Consider the following 12,543-nt stretch of genomic DNA (forward strand, 5'->3'; position numbering starts at 1 on the left):
TCTCGTAAGATGCTTAGCAACAAAGTACTCCGTGGTCAAATACATTTGGAAAAATGCCAGATATTATCTTCTTTATGATTTACAATGTACATTAATATATTAAAAGTTCTGAAAAGTCCTGTAGTAAAGAGACTTGTTTAACTTTGTTATCCTTGTTTAATGCAGTATTTCTCAAAATTGCTTGATTATGGAACCCTTTCCTTACATAACACATCTTAATTTCCCAAGGTACACTTATTATGAGCAGTGTGCTTTGAGAAATACTTTTCTAGAACTTTTGTTACATTTGTCCTGTGGACTCAATTATGACGACAAAATCCACCTTGATTCAATGCCAAGAAGATCATAGAAAACACTTGCCTTCATAGTACAAACGAATTAACGCCAGGTGTGGACACAATGCTTTCCAGAGAAGGTCTTTTTATTTATTTATTTTAAGTATCTATTTCCAAAAACGACTTGAAATGGTGCGTGTGTTGTGTATTGTCCTCTGAGCCTTGAGAGAGATGGCCAGGATAATTATTCAGTCACACTGACTTCTATTTCTGAAGTGTGAATGACATGAACAGTCATGATAAACCAGGCAACAGGTACAAAGTACTCTAAAGGTAACTATGTCATTCTTCAAGTCTGGCCATTAGGGGTTAGGGTAATGAGGCAACATAATGGTGGCTCATATAAAAGTAGATAGAATTTCTACCAGCAAATCCATCAGATTCAGCATCTGAGAAAGGAAATCATACTTGTGGTGTTATTGAAAACAACTGGTGAAGAGCTTGATTGTTTTGGCAGGGCTAGGTATGAAACAGTCCTTAAAGCCTTTTGCAGATGGAACTGACCTCAACACACAATGCTTAAGTCAATCAAAGGGGTCAGCATGGGATCTTGGCTAGGCTTTATGTAGGTTGGCATGTATTACATTCTTCCACAACTTTTCAATAATAGCATTTTCTGCTCAAAGCAGATAACTTACACTGATACAGAGGGCCACAGGACCCTTCCTTCTCCTGCTTCTGCAGAGAGAAGATCTACTTGGTGAACAAAGACCAGGAGCAATATTTCCTGACCTACCTCTTCCTCAAGATCAAGGTCATAGCCTTAGTGTGCATGCTAAGTATCTTCAGTCATGTCTGACTCTTTGTGACCCCGGGAACTGTAGCCTGCCAGGCTTCTCTGTCCATGAGATTTCCCAGGGAAGAATACTGGAATGGATTGCCATTTCCTCCTCCAGGAGATCTTCCCAACCCAGGGAAGGAACCCGCATCTCTCGTGTCTCTTGCACCGGCAGGTGGGTTCTTTACCACTAGCACCACCTGGGAAGCCCAACCTTAGCGTGAGTGTGCCTTTTCCAGTGAGGTACCAGGGTAGCCCTGAGAGCAAGATAGCTAATGACCTTGCTCAAGTCTGACTGAAGATTGAGCTTTTGCATTGTGATAGAACAAGATTTGGTTACTTCCAATTCCCTTTCTGGAGCTTTATAATTCCAATTATATTTAACTACAAGTGGATTTTTTTGTAACGCTACTGCAGGTTGTAAAGGATTTACTCTTTAGTATAGAAATAAAGGTAGAAAGGGATTAAGAGACGTGGAGGAGAGAAAAGTTCTAACTTCTCTAATTGGAGTTTCAGGAGGATAGAATAAAGAGAATGTGGAAGAAGCAATCGTTTAGGAGATAATGGTCAAAAGTTTCCAGAACTTAAAATTTAAAAAAAAAACAACTGATTTTCAGATTTGGAAATCCAAAAAGATCCTGCTGCTGCTGCTGCTGCTGCTGCTGCTAAGTCGTTTTAGTCGTGTCCGACTCTGTGCGACCCCAGAGATGGCAGCCCACCAGGCTTCCCCGTCCCTGGGATTCTCCAGGCAAGAACACTGGAGTGGGTTGCCATTTCCTTCTCCAATGCATGAAACTGAAAAGTGAAAGTGAAGTCGCTCAGTCGTGTCCGACTCTTAGCGACCCCATGGACTGCAGCCTACCAGGTTCCTCCGTCCATGGGATTTTCTAGGCAAAAGTACTGGAGTGGGGTGCCATTGCCTTCTCTGCCAAAAAGATCCTAGGCAAAAATTAAAAGAAATTCTCTTATAGATGTAAATCTTAGTGAAACTACAAAGCATCAAAGGCAAGGGAAAGACTTGCAAAACAAGTAGAGAGTCAAGACTTTCTACAAGACATCTCAAATAACCTAATGGAGTAATTTTTGTACAACAATGAAAACTAGAAGACAATGAACGGTATCTTTAAAGTGCTGAGTGAAAATAATTGTCAACCAACAATGAAATACATGGTGAAATGATCTTTCAAGGGAAGAGGGAAAGAATAACAAATGCATGCTACAAAAAAACAAGATAACAGAATTTACCACCAACAGATTCAGGTAAAAGTAATGCAAAGTGGAAAGTCTCACATGCAGAAAGGAATTACCCAGAAAGATTTCCATAGAAATATAGGTAAATCTAAACAAATATTGACTGTATAAAACAATAGCATTTATTTTGTCAAGTTAAAAAATACAAACCAAATACTGGACAACAATAACATATAATTCGAGAAGTTTGATTAGATCTGAAGCACTAGGGTCTTTGTTTTGGGGAACAAATAGAAAGATACTGATCAACATTTAATTTTTTAAAGCATGCATGTTAAAATACCTGGGGTAACTACTAAAAAAATGGATATGGAAAATATAACTTTAAAACTAATAGAAGACAAAAGAAAAAACGGTGGTGGGGATAAGCTAACAAGAGGTTAATCACAGTATAAGAGGCATTTACATTTTTTTAAAAGATATTTCAAATAAAATCCAGATCATTATGAGGAATTCTCTGCCATCATTTCTTCCAGATTTCCTCTGGTTCCTATTTTCATCATCCTGCATTCATCAGCAGCATCCCAAAGAGAAGATGACTCAGAGGCAGAACGTTAAAAGGACCATGGAAGTATGGAAGGTCTAAGGATGGGAGGCTGAGGGAAGGGATGCAGGGAGAAAGTCTATTCTGATGGAAGGGTTGGTCACATGCTATGATCTAAGAAAACACCTGTGTAATCACAGGTTCAAAGACATGGGACAGAGATTTCCTAAGACTGAAATGGCCTGAGAAAGTGTTTCAATGAAACGGGGATCTGTAGTGGTGAGAAAAATCAAGTTAATGCTGAAAATAGCTACCTGACCCATTGACAAAATAAACTCGAGCACCAGCACTGCAGGGAGGTGGCATGGATTAAGTCGATTTCCCCTTTATGTTTCCATTTAACTTTTCATTTTTTGCCAAGAAAGAGCCTATTCTATGTATAAAACCTCACTAGGCACAACATCGGAGAAGGCAATGGCACCCACTCTAGTCCTCTTGCCTGGAAAATCCCATGGACCGAGGAGCCTGGTGGCTGCAGTCCATGGGGTCGCTAAGAGTGGGACACGACTGAGCGTCTTCACTTCACTTTTCACTTTCATGCATTGGAGAAGGAAATGGCAACCCACTCCAGTGCTCTTGCCTGGAGAATCCCTGGGACGAGGGAGCCTCGTGGGCTGCTGTCTATGGGGTCACACAGAGTCGGACACGACTGAACGACTAAGCAGCAGCAGCAGGCACAACATTCCCATGATCATTTGACATAGCCTCTGCTCTCTTGAGGTGAGAAGATTCACATACATAGAGGAAGATAAGAGAGTGAAGGAAAGGGTATTAATAGAAAAGAAACGAGGTAGTTGGGATGGGCACAAATATTGAGTACAAGTTGCAGGTGGACCTGATCAGCTGCAAGTATACAAAGCTGACCACTGATGTTGACATTTTTAAAAATTGTGGTCTAGCAAGTTTAGAGTCAAAGATTGTAAAGATGCATCAATCACACACACACACACACACACACACAGACACACACACACATACATTACAGAGATCTCTGTGGGGTAACAGAACTTGTAGCTTCTGCGATAACCATGCAGTGGTCATTTGTCATTCTTTTTGGCCTCCTATTGTCTGAACCTCCTTCCTATGTTTTTGAATTTCTCACACTATAAGGCATAGCCCATATGCTCCAAATCACTCTTTGAACCTGTGATTACATCTATGTGTTCTTAGATCATAGCATGTGACCAATCCTTCAGTCAGAAGAGACTTTCTCCCTGGATACCTTCCCTCAGCCTCCCTCCCTTAGACCTTTCTTAGTTCCTTGGTCATTTTAATGCCTGCTCCTTTGCACCAGAATCCTGCCTCCTCCGGTGTCCTGCCTCTGAGTCATCTTCTCTTTGGGATACTGCTGATGAATACAGGAAGATGATGAAACCCCATATGCGATACACATTAGGATTGCAAACATTTTTCCCCAGCCTCCACTGTAGTTAGAGCCTTGGTCACTAACTGGGCTCTGCCAAACAGATTATTGAGTTGAAGGCTGGCGATGTGAAGATGTGGTGTCTGTCCAGAATCCATTCAGACAGCAGCAGTGGCCACGGGGCAGTGGGCATGGCCAAGGCAGTGAGAATGGGGTCCAGGGTGGTAACTGAGCAGTGGAGGCTCTGCAGGGAGCAGCGATGACGTGGCAGAGGCTGTCATGCAGCAGGTGCAGCTTTCCAGAGGCAGTGGGCGCAGTGGTTCTAGTGGTCCTAGTGTTGAGTGTCTAGTGGTGCTGGCAGCGCCAGCTGTGGCATTGAGTGCCCAGAGGTAGCGGCAGTTTTGCATTGTGATTTGGGCATTATAGCCTCCAAACTGGGTTCTCTAACTTTCTGGAAGACACTGCAAGCTATTCAATATCCTTTTCTGCTTAAATTAGCTTAGGTATGTTTCTGTTATTTAATGATCCTGCTTGATGCATAAAGCAAGGTCTGTGTCTTTAAAAAAAGGTGAGTAAAGAAAAAAAATGAAAAAAGGTGAGTATAATTCCACAAGATACCACTCCTGTGCACCAAGCCAGTAACACCTCGAAGTTAATTTTTTACTTATTCAGTAAATATTAATCGGTCTCTACTTTGTGCCAGACATTGGGGTAGACACTCTGGATACAGCAGGGACCAACACAGATACGGTCGTTGTCACTGTGGAACTTACAGCTTAGCGGAAAATACAGATATCACATCAATGATGAAACAGGTAGCGACAGAGTTCTATAAAATTGTAACGTACAGTTATGTGCTATGGGAAGCCTGACAGATTGGAAAGCTTAACCTAGTTTCAGGCCCCAGAAAGAGCAGACAGTGAGACATAAATGATTCGTAGGAGTTAGCAAGGTAAAGGAAAATAGAATGAGAGAAGGCATTTCAGATCTGGGAACGTGTTTCAAGACCCAGAGGTGAGGGACACAGTGGGAATTCTGAGAATCCAAAAGAACTCTTATATAAGTAGAGCAGAGAAAGTGAATAGGAGGAAAACTGAAAGAAGATGTCGAAGAAATTAGTGAAAGTTTATGAAGGGCTTTGTAAACCATGAGAATTAGATTTCTGAGACCCTCCATTCACTGCATAACTGCCATAATTTGTATTCATTTGCCCCAGAGAAAAGAGGGCATAAAGGAGTCCAAAGAAAATTTAGAAGACAACTAAGTTTCTAAATATGGGCTCCCCAGGTGGCTCAGTGGTAAAGAATTCTCCTGATAATGCAAGAAGCATAAGAGATGTGGGTTTGATCCCTGGATTGAAAGATCTCCTGGAGAAAGAAATGGCAATCTACTCCAGTAGTCTTGCCTGGGAAATCCCATGGACAGAAGAGACTGGTGGGCTACAGTCCATGGGGTCCCAAAGAGTCAGACACAACTGAACACACACACATGTTTCTAAATAGATTATTTTGTTTTGTGGGTTGAACTGTGTTCCCCTTCTGCACCATCCTCCCTGACACCTGCCAGATTCTTATATTAACATCCTAACCTCCAGTACATCAGAATGTAACTGTATTTGGAGATAGCACCTTGAAAAAGAATTAGGGTAAAATGAGATCGTTTGGGCGGGCCCTAATCCAATATGACTGGAATATTTATTTATAAGGAGAGGGAATTGAGACACAGATAACACCCAGACAAGAGAAGGCCACGTGAGGACACAGCAAGAGAGTGGCCGTCTGCCAATAAAGGAGAGAGGCCTCAGTAGGAGCCAACCCTGGTGACACCTTGATCTTGGACGTCTAGCATCCAGAACTGTCAGAAAATAAACTTTTGTTGTCTAGAAAATACCCAGTCTGTGGTATTTTCTTAGAGTAGTCCTAACTAAAATTAACACATTTTGCAACCCTAATGGAGGTACTAGTTTTGAAAATCAGAGGTTTTGAAGTGTAAGATCTGGGATTTTTGAAAGAGAAAAGATTTCCACATGCTCCGAGCCTGGTTTTGAAAATCCAGAGAAAAATTGTGTAAGAGTTAGAACATAAATTTAATACCATAAAGGAAGATGCTGGATTTTTCAAGATAATAACTATATCCCTGAGACAAAACAAATGTGTAGGAGGCAGCATTACAAGCCAGAATCAAGATTACCAGGAGGAAAACAACAACCTCAGATAATGCAGATGATGATAGTCTAGTGGCAGAAAGCAAAAAGGAGCTAAAGAGCCTCTCGGTGAAGGTGAAAGAGGAGAGTGAAAAAGTTGGCTTAACATGTAGAACTCAACATTCAAAAAACTAAGATTGTGACATCTGGTCCTATCACTTCATGGCAAATAGAAGGCGGAAAGGTAGAAGCAGTAACCGATTTTCTCTTTTGGGGCTCCAAAATCACTGTGGATGGTGACTGCCGCCATGCAAGTACAAATGCTTGCTTCTTGGAAGGAAAGTTATGACAAGCCCAGACAGCAAATGAAAAAGCAAAGACAACTTTGCCAACAAAAGTCTGCATAGTCAAAGCAATCGTTTTTCCAGTAGTCACGTACGGATGTGAAAGTTGGACCATAAAGAAGGCTGAACACCGAAGAACTGATGCTTTTGAATTGTGGTGCTAGAGAAGACTCTTGAGAGTCTGTTGGATAGCAAGGTGATCAAATCAGTCAATCCTAATGGAAATCAACCTGAATACATATTGGAAGGACTGATGCTGAAGCTGAAGCTTCAATACTTTGGCCTCTGATGCAAAGAACTGACTCATTGGAAAAGACGCTGATGCTGGGAAAGATTGAAGGCAATAGGAAAAGAAGGTGGCAGAAGATGAGATGGTTGGATGGCACCACCAATTCAATGGACATGAACTTGGGAGAAGTCTGGAAGATGGTAAGGGACAGGGAGGCTAGTGTGCTGCAGTCCTTGGGGTAGCAAAGAGTCAGACATGACTTGGCAACTGAACAACGATGACAACAGGAGGCAGTATAGATTAAACAGGAGACAGATGTCACAAACTGTCTCAGAGAACAGTTCTTGTGCTCCTATTCTGCTCTGGGCCACTGGAAACCCCAGAGATATTAGAGAGTAGTTCAGTAAACAGGGAAACTAATCTTCACCTCCTAGCATGTTGTTTGAAAAAGCCAGCTAAGCACTAGAGCAGCAGGGGCTGAGTGAAGCAGCTCTGCAGATGGGTCTAAGGGCAGTTTCATAGCACACAATGTGAAATGTGGATCAGCTCTATGCTGATGAAAGGGGTGTGGATCTTTCTAAAAGGGGCCAATAGACACAAAGGACCCTTGAGAGTGGGATAAAGAGTACAAGGACCTGCCAGTTGGAGGCCATGGTAACACAAAGATAATCTTATCAGATGCAGGTAGAAATAAGGACCAAAAAATGCTAGGGAAGAGATGCACCTTACCTGATACCAGCAGAAGACAAAGGGTGCCTAAGGACTAGCTACCTCCCCATATTAGAGCAACCAGACAAATGTAAGGCCTTCCAAACAGGCAGAAAAAAAGGGATAAAACAGAAAAGCAACACTGAATTTGAAGAAAGAAATAGTTTGACTCAAAGTCAACATTACACATTGAAATATATAAAATAAAGGAGATTTGCACAGATTGCAGAAGACTACAATCACTTATTTTAAGGATGTGATTTAATGGGAATGACTTCAATCCCATTTAGTTCTTTCACAGAGCCAATTAAATGATCAGCACTAGCTCTTTTCCATGCAGGAAGAACATGATATATATGGAGTAGCCATAGAAAGTTTTGAGAAACTGATTTGGTTGGATTAAACTATTACTTGTTACAAATATCTTGTATTTAGAAAGACAAATGTAAAAAATATTGATGCAATAACCTTGAAAGTTCTCAGTAGCCCTGAATTTACATTTCAAGTTTTTTCGACATGGATGTCTTTTTAAAAAGTATGATTTCTGTTCATCTTAAAAATATATATATATGTATGTATGTATGTATGGTTGTGCTGGGTCTTCATTGCTGTACGCATGCTTTCTCTAATTGTGGACAGTGGGGGCTGCTTTCTAGTTACAGTGCGTGGGCTTCTCATTGTGGAGGCTTCTCTTGTCGTGGAGCACAGGCTCTAGGGTGCATGGGCTTCAGTAGTTTCTCAGTAGTTACGGCTGACTGGCTCCAGAGTACAGGCTCAGTAGTTGTGCTGCATGGGCCTAGCTGCCCTGTCCCATGTGGGATCTTCCCAGACCAAGGACTGAATCAGTGTCCCTTGCACCTCAAGGTGGATTCTCAACCACTAGAATACCAGGGGAGTCCCGACATGGATATATGACTGCAAAACAATGTAGGAAGTTTTTCTGTGAGTTTATCTATTATTGATTCCTAGAACACAATATCCTAGAAACATAGAACTACACTGGGGAGTCTGGAAACAAAAATCTCCTCAATGCATTGTAAAAGTCCAGTATGATAACAGCTAAGAACTAAAAGGTAAAGAAGTTGGAACTCCCTTGGCACTTCAGTGGTTAAAATTCCACTACAGGGTGGGTGGGTTCCATGCCTGGCAGGGGAACTGATACCCTCCCTGCATGCTGCACTGCATGGCCAAAAAGTAGGAAAATAAAAAAGAGGCGAGGTGGTAATTTAAACATTGTGATGAATTGATAAGTTTGGACTTGGTCAAATTTTACAAAGCAATTTCAGTTAAGTTGCTGACTTGTAGCAAATACTGGAAGTAAGTTTCTTATTAATAGTTCTTCAGTGATTGCTCAAAAGTCTCTTCTCATTTCAGGATTACAGAATTGGCATGATTTTGTTTAAAATATTATGAACACTTAGGCTCTCCTTTGGAGAAGGCAATGGCAACTCACTCCAGTACTCTTGCCTGGAAAAATCCCAAGGACAAAGGAGCCTGGTAGGCTGCTGTGCATGGGATCACTAAGAGTTGGGCACGGCTGAGCGACTTCACTTTCACTTTTCACTTTCATGCATTGGAGAAGGAAATGGCAACCCACTCCAGTGTTCTTGCCTGGAGAATCCCAGGGACAGGGGAGCCTGGTGGGCTGCCGTCTATGGGGTCGCACAGAGTCGGACACGACTGAAGCGACTTAGCAGCAGCAGCAGCAGCAGCAGGCTCTCTGTTTTCTTTGGCCACAAAGGTAGATCTCAGTCTTTCAAGTATATTTGTGTCCAGAAAAGGACACTTGTTTCTTGGGAGAGACACAGACTACTATTAGGGTTTTGGGCTCAGATCTCTCTACTGGGTTTACTGGTATAGTCAACACCCTGTACAGCTTTCCATGGTGACTCTGTTTTGGGGGAATTTTGTTGATACTTTTAGTGATTTGGCAAACTAATGAGACGAAGACCTCACAGATTCCTAATGGTGTGGGTCACTTTCATCCTAGAGGCTTGTGATGGACAGTCCCCAATAATCCCCAATTCTTGATATTCATAAATTTATGTAGACTCTCCTTGCACTGAATAGGGCTGACTTTGTAACTAAGAAACTATTACAGGAATAACAGACTTCTAAGCCTAGGCCATGAAAGACATTGTAACTTCTTTCTTGCTCTCCTGGACCACAGGCTCACACTGGGGGAAGTAACTTGTCATGTCTTGGGGCCTCTTATGAAGCTCTGAAAAGGACTCCTACCAACAGTCGTGTGAGTGAGTCATCAGACAGAAGAACTTTTAGCCCCAGTCAAGCCTTCAGATGATTTCAGCTGTGACCTACATTTTGATTCACCCTCAGGAGATTTCTGAAGCCAGAAATACCGTTAAGCCACTTACCAAAGGCCTGACCCACAGAAACTATATAACTGATATACGCTTATTGTAAGCTGCTAAGTTTTGGGGTATTGCACAGTAATAGATAAATAATACAGTGCTTTTAGTATCTTATCTTTTACCTTTAGTAAAAGTCTGAGACCTACACGAGCTTGTGTTTGTGGTACTTTGGGGCGACTGAGGAATTACAGTCGTTTACAGTGTGGGTTTAAGTGGGCTTATGAGAGAATGACAAAAGCAGTAATGGAGAATGTCAGAAGTAGTCAACAGTGGACAGAGGGCTGCAGAGCATATTGGCAGGGGAACGTGAGCACCTTCGAAAAATTCAGGTTAAGGAGAACTTCCCCTATTATATAGAATGGAGACTTTCACATCTTATTTGGGTTTTTAAGAGTATTGAAATTATTCTTTTTGTAAAAGAGAGCAGTTATCTTTGGTATATAAGAATTAACTCCAAAACTTAGTAGCTTAAAGCAAAAACAATTTATTGTGTCTCAAAAGTCTGTGATTGACTAGAATCTTCTACTGTTTTTGCCTGGGCTCACTCACGCAACTGCACTCATCTGACAATTCAGCTGGGGTGAATTGGTCTAACATGGCCTCATGCACATGCCTAGGGCCTCATCTAGGATGGTTGAAATAACTAGGATTTCTGGGACTGTATCTTCATATGTTCTTACATCTTGGATTTCTTTTAAAAAAAAAATAATTTTATTCGAAGGGTAATTGCTTTACAATATTGTGTTGGCTTCTGCCATACATCAACATGACTCAGCCATAGAAACCTTCCTCCCACTTCGCATCACAGCATGCTTGTCTCAGGGTTCCAAGAGAATAAGCATGGAAATCTCAATATATGGTTTCTGTTGCGTCCCATTGGTCAATGCCAGCCAGAAGTCAGGCTCAAATAGCAAGGATGGGAGACAGACTCCATTTCCTGATGAGAAGTTTGGCAAAGAATTTGTGGTCAATTTAAACCCATTCCAGTGATGATGATCACTTCTTAAAAATTCAAGCACAACAGAGGAGTAAAAGAAAGCCTGAAAAATTTCACCATCCATAAATAAATAATGTTAACATTTGATGAACACCATTAGGAGTATGTCTATATGTAAGATAATGAACAGATGGAATGACGGACGGATGAACAGTGGATAGCCAGAAAGTAATAACCCCAAAGAGGTGAGAATCTCTTGTTTTTATACCTACACATTAACTTTAAACAAGATAGATTCACTACTTGTTAAGAAAGATGAGGAAATAAGCATTTTTAGAATTCTTCCCATCTCTCTTTCTTCACTTATAGAATTATTCTGATTTGGTCAGTCTATATATTTACTTTAGAATCCCTTGAACTGCAAGGAGATCCAACCAGTCCATTCTAAAGGAAATCAGTCCTGGGTGTTCATTGGAAGGACTGATGCTAAAGCTGAAACTCCAATTCTTTGGCCACGTCATGAGAGGAGTTGACTCATTGAAAAAGACTCTGATGCGAGGAGGGATTGGGGGCAGGAGGAGAAGGGGACAACAGAGGATGAGATGGCTGGATGGCATCACCGACTCGATGGACATGAGTTTGAGTGAACTCCGGGAGTTGGTGATGAACAGGGAGGCCTGGCGTGCTGCAATTCAAGGGGTCGCAAAGAGTCGGACACAACTGAGCGACTGAACTGAACTGATATATTTATTTATTTTGTAGTCATCATCCTTTTGGTTGTTTAAATGTAGTTCTACATTTAAAAGGATGAAGTGATCACAGGTGCTCCTTTTCCTGTGGCTCCTTCATTTTGGCAGATTGTTGAATAGTGTGAGATCTTCCCTGAGGACTTTCATGTTTTGGAATGTCTGTCACTTGCCTTTATCTTTGAATCATCATTTGAATGGATATAACATTTCTTCTTTCTCTCAGAAGATTAGAGACATTGTTCTGTTGTCTTCTGGCATTCAGCATTTTTAACAATGAGTGAAGAAGGAAAGTTATGACCAACCTAGATAACATATTCAAAAGCAGAGACATTACTTTGCCAACAAAGGTCCATCTAGTCAAGGCTATGGTTTTTCCAGTGGTCATGTATGGATGTGAGAGTTGGACTGTGAAGAAAGCTGAGCACTGAAGAATTGATGCTTTTGAACTGTGGTGTTGGAGAAGACTCTTGAGAGTCCCTTGGACTGCAAGGAGGTCCAACCAGTCCATCCTAAAAGAGATCAGTCCTGGGTGTTCATTGGAAGGACTGATGTTGAGGCTGAAAATACTTTGGCCACCTCATGTGAAGAGTTGCTTCACTGGAAAAGACCTTGATTCTGGGAGGGATTGGGGGCAGGAGGAGAAGGGGACGACAGAGGATGAGATGGCTGGATGGCATCACCGACTCGATGGACAGGAGTTTGGGTAAACTCTGGGAGTTGGTGATGGACAGGGAGGCCTGGTGTGCTGTGATTCACGGGGTCGCAAAGAGTCAGACACAACTGAACGACT

At 41.7% G+C, this 12,543-nt stretch overlaps 1 protein-coding gene across 2 annotated transcripts in view; it reads right to left on the bottom strand.

The window, feature by feature from the left end:
• Window positions 1-10,796: 10,796 nt before the first annotated feature.
• Window positions 10,797-12,543, bottom strand: part of LOC129655324 (craniofacial development protein 2-like) — a 111,509-nt gene continuing 109,762 nt past the window's right edge. For both annotated transcript variants that reach the window (XR_008715886.1, XR_008715883.1), the window contains exon 5: window positions 10,797-11,004. The gene's annotated coding sequence lies outside the window, so the exon portion shown is untranslated. The remainder of the gene's footprint in view (window positions 11,005-12,543) is intronic.

This window comes from Bubalus kerabau, chromosome 6 (assembly GCF_029407905.1).
Source record: "Bubalus kerabau isolate K-KA32 ecotype Philippines breed swamp buffalo chromosome 6, PCC_UOA_SB_1v2, whole genome shotgun sequence".
NCBI classification, from domain to species: Eukaryota; Metazoa; Chordata; class Mammalia; order Artiodactyla; family Bovidae; genus Bubalus; species Bubalus kerabau.